Here is a 5109-nt window from a genome sequence, read left to right on the forward strand (position 1 = left end):
GATTTAATTTGATTAGCTTAATAAAGTGAATTGAGGTAAATTACTGATTTAAACATGAAAAAAAATAAACAAAAATTTTGAGGTTATAACCAGTCTTAGTGAAGCCAGGACACTCCAAGTATAAAAACAAAGTAATACTAATAATAATAAAGATTAGATTTAATGAGAAAATATTTTAAATTTCCATAAGGTATAAAAAATGTAAACATAATTAAAAGTCAGTATGAAAATCCACATGCTATATCTCAGGTACTTTTAAAACTAATTAATTAAAAAAGTCTCAGTGCAGAAATAAAATTATTTGATTTTGAAAAATAGAGGTAAAATAATAATAAGTAAGTATCCATTTGTCCACTCTTTTCCTAGTCTAGCAATCAATCCATCTACTCAGCATTTATCTACTGACCCTCCAGTATGTTTCAGGCAATAAGCATGGAAATATATTAATTCTCATTTCTAGTAAATGAAATGAAATTTGTAAAATAAAATAACAGCATTGTAACACATTACTGTAATAAAATAAAATTACAATGAAACCTAACATGTTGAGACACTCAATCACATTTCATAGACTGAAGAAGTGCACATAGCTACTTTCATAAAATGTTCATTGAAAGCTAAATTGGTACAAACTTTCTTCAGAGAAGGAGTCACCATATTTCATGTCACCTTAAAGAAGCAGGTATTCAGCCCTACTTACAGCAAGTGTACAATAGATTTTCATGGTTCAAGTTTGCTTCTGCATATTGTTACTTTTTTTCTGAGTTGTTTATATTGTTTTAATATATTGAATAAAGAGTGATGGGGAAGACACAATTAAATTACCAGATTGAAACTATTTGAAACCATTTTTTGACTAGCCATCTCAGGATGCATCAGCTGATTTGGAAAATGCTTCTTTCTGGTGGCTCACATATCAAGAAGGTGAGATATAATTTGAGGTCAAATAATCTTTCTCTGGCTAGATTATTACTTTGGCTACCTAACTGGAAAAATTTTCCCTTAAATACAAATCAAAACTACACTGAGATACCACCTCAGGCCAGTCAGAGTGGCTAAAATGAACAAATCAGGAGATTATAGATACTGGAGAGGATGTGGAGAAATGGGAAGCCTCTTGCACTGTTGGTGGGAATGCAAACTGGTGTAGCCACTCTGGAAAACAGTGTGGAGGTTCCTCAAAAAATTAAAAATAGATCTACCCTATGACCCAGCAATAGCTCTGCTAGGAATTTACCCAAGGGATACAGGAGTGCTGATGCATAGGGGCACTTGTACCCCAATGTTTATAGCAGCACTTTCAACAATAGCCAAATTATGGAAAGAGCCTAAATGTCCATTAACTGATGAATGAATACAGAAATTGTGGTTTGTATAAACAATGGAATACTACTTGGCAATGAGAAAGAATGAAATCTGGCCTTTTGTAGCAATCTGGATGGAACTGGAGACTGTTATGCTAAGTGAAATAAGTCATACAGAGAAAGACAGATACCATGTTTTCCCTCTTATATGGATCATGAGGAACTTAACAGAAGACTGTGAGGGAGGGGAAGGAAAAAAAAGAGAGGGAGAGAGCCAAACCATAAGACTTAAAAACTGAGAATAAACTGAGGGTTGATGGGGGGTGGGAGGGGGGGAGGGTGGGTGATGGGCATTGAGGAGGGCACCTATTGGGATGAGTACTGGGTGTTGTATAGAAACCAATATGACAATAAATTTCATACAAAAAAAAAGAAAAATTTCCCCTTGATAATGGCATGATTACCCCCTTAAAACAAACACATGAATCAACATGTTTTATGAATAAAAAGGCTGCAACATTATTCTTTGGTTTATTTAGCTTAGCCAAGATTTAAATATATTTACATTGAAATAAGTTCTTAAGCAGAAATTCTAATAAAGTCTATGGTTAGACTTCTGTTTATACCTCTTTTATTGACAAATTATTGTTTTGTGTGCTTGTGTTTAATTAATACCCATTTTCTTAATTGTGCATATTAGTATAATGAAAACATTTGCAAGGCTTTTTTCCTGTTATGAAATGTTATTTTTTAAAAATATATTAAAAGATCAAGTTTATACATAAATTTGAAGATTACTTTTCCCTAGCACAATCAATATTTATATTTTAAAGATGATAAAAGTAAGTTATAAAGTAAAATGTATTTCATTTCAGATTTGTTTGTCCCAAGTAAAGAAACAAACTTGAGACATTCTAAGCAACAAAATGAAACTTCTAGTAAGGAGTTTATTAAACTTCATATACAAAAGGATTGTAATCTCCCAAAAGAGGGAAATGAGGAATGGGAACATGGTCTTGAGCTCAGAAAGCCACTCTTTCAGTTTCTTTCTCTTGGGTTCTAATGTGAGTCCCACCCCTCCAATCCATATCTAATTTATTCCTTTTTAAGCAGTTTGGAACAGGTGTGTGTGTGTGTGTGTGTGTGTGTGTGTGTGTGTGTGTGTGTGTGTGAATACAGTAAAATATGGCAGGCCACATTTAAATAATTACAATTTAAAAAATATTCAGAAGAAACTAGAATCCCTCACTCATAATTTCAAATCACCAGAGCATGAATCATTACACTTATTTGCAGCAGGTTTCCAACCCTATCACAAATCCTGGCCACACAGTGTAGCAGATAAGTAATTCAAATATGTTGGTCCCCACCCAGTGCTGTGAGAGGGTGGTTTTCAGACAAAAGTGATTATTAAGCTGATCTTCCACTGCAAAAGGGTTTCTTCAGTATCTGTTGTATGAACAAAATCAGAAAAACAAACATACCTGGAAGCAGATGTAGCAAATGTTAACATTATTTTATGAAGGATTTATTGTCTCTTTGTCATTTATACTTTCTTTTATAATGATTTGAAATTACTAAGTATTGAGAAGCATACTTCTAAAGGTTTAATTTTTTTTTTAATGTAAGACACTTGGTTGAATTTTGGCTTCATTTTTATTTTGTTATCTGCATTAGAAAATTTTGGCTTTCCTTCGCTATATTACAAAATTTGGCATGAATTCTGAATGTGAGGTGAGCTGCGAGGGGTAAGGGGTGGAAAACGGGAAAGAGAAACCATAGCACATTAGAAAAGCTAAGTTGACATGGCCTGTTGTATAGCATAAATTTAGGCAATATGTATGTTCTAGGTAGGACATTTTAATCCCATTTTCAGTATAGTTTTGATTTTAAATGCTCAGAGAATATCTTCACTGTCTTCAAAGTAAGGGTCCTTAAATTATGAGAAAAAACAGGTGGCTAAATTAATAATTGGGATGGTTTGAGATCTTCCCCCTTCCATTCAAACTGGAGCGTAGTACAACTTGTGGAGAGTAGAGAATAAAAAGTTTACACTCTGCAAGTTTTGTGATTTCATTTATCTCCCTCACACATGCATTCTGATCATACTGGTCTTTTCTCTTTACTCTCCATTAAGACAAGGGAAATAGCACACACACACACAAAATAATTGAAAAATGCAACTTAAACTAATTTTTAGAACACAAGCAAGCATTTTAGCTACTTCTTAAAAAGCCCCACATTAATGAAGAAAGCTGCTAACAGTGAGGGCCAGTCTGGGGCCAATATTGACACATGTATAAATATATCTAGGTTAGGAGGATTGCCTCCAGGATACCATATTACCTTATGTTATCATGTCTCCATAGACTCTTCTTAGTTGTGACAATTTCTGACTTTTCTTATTTTTGATGGTCTTGAAAGTCTTGAGTAATACTGGCCTGGTATTCTGGAAGATGCTCTTATATTGTTATGTATATGGTGTTTTTTTTTTTCGTGATTAGATTGGGGTTATAGGTTTTTAGGAGAAACACCTGAGAGGTGAAGTAATATTTTGAACTCATCATATCAAGGGTGCATACTATTAATGATCTATACTGTAGATATTTATCACCTGGCTGAAGTAGTGTTAGACTTCTACACTATAAAGTTAGACTTTGATCATTTCCACATGGTACTTGTGAGGAAGAAGTCGGTGTGCACAGCCCAGAATTAAAGAGTGGGTGTTTATATCTTCCACTCAAAGCACAGAGTATCTACATAAATTATTTGGAATTCTTCTGCATCAGAGATTTGTTTCTTCTGTCCCATCAATTTGTTTATTCAATTATGTATGTTTATTAGTATCAACACATGGATATTCATGTTATGCCTTGAGGTATTATACCTACTTCATTTTGGTGTTCAAACTGTCCCAACTTTGGTCAGGAACTCTTGCAGGCAACTTCTGAGTCCCTTTGTTTTATGTCCATCAATGCATTTTTTGGAGATCAATGTATTTTTTTAAGTTCTTAGTTTATTAATCATCTCATGACAAATATACACCATCACCACAGATAGTCACTGCAGATTCTTTACTCTTTCTGTTGTCCAATTTCCAGCTCACTTTTTGCCAGCACCAACATTGGTTTTTGCAGTTCCCCTGACTTTCTTCGTTCTGTTCATGGATCCCTTTTGCTGTTTTCTTGACTTCTTTTTCTTCTCATACAGACCCTGTCTTGCAAGTCTATGTTTGGGTTCATTTTTCTTTGCATAATCAAAGGAATCATAAAACATGTCAAAGCCAATTGTCTTGCCATCACCAAAATGGTTCTGAATCCAAATACAAAGATGACATCTGATGTAGTCTTGTACATTTTGGCTAATTTTTTCCTGAATTTCTGTCTTAGGTACTGTTGACTTTCTGGGATGAAGAACATCAATAACCATCTGCTTCTGCTGATGTATTAGGATGGCCATGAACTTCCTGGATAACTACTGTGTCATTCATACTGGTGGTCACACTTATAGCAGCGAGAGAGGACAAGATCAATGTATTTTTAAAATATCTTTATCATGGAGGGTATGATCTTGCCCCATTTAACATGACAAATCATTACATTTTTAATTTTGATAACCATATTTTATTTGTTTTATAATTTCTCTTCTTTTCTTCATTATTGCTTTTCTCTTGACATGGCATGATTTCTCTGAGGTCCTTCTTAAATCTTTTTTAAACATGCTAGTTTACTGATAACAGCCAAATTACAGAAAGAGCCCAGATATCCATTAAATAATGAATGGATAAAGAAGTGCTATATATATA

General features: G+C 33.8%; 1 pseudogene; it reads right to left on the reverse strand.

The window, feature by feature from the left end:
- Window positions 1-1657: 1657 nt before the first annotated feature.
- LOC123383023 lies at window positions 1658-5109 on the reverse strand (annotated as a pseudogene).

Source organism: Felis catus, chromosome F2 (genome assembly GCF_018350175.1).
Source record: "Felis catus isolate Fca126 chromosome F2, F.catus_Fca126_mat1.0, whole genome shotgun sequence".
Lineage (NCBI taxonomy): Eukaryota > Metazoa > Chordata > Mammalia > Carnivora > Felidae > Felis > Felis catus.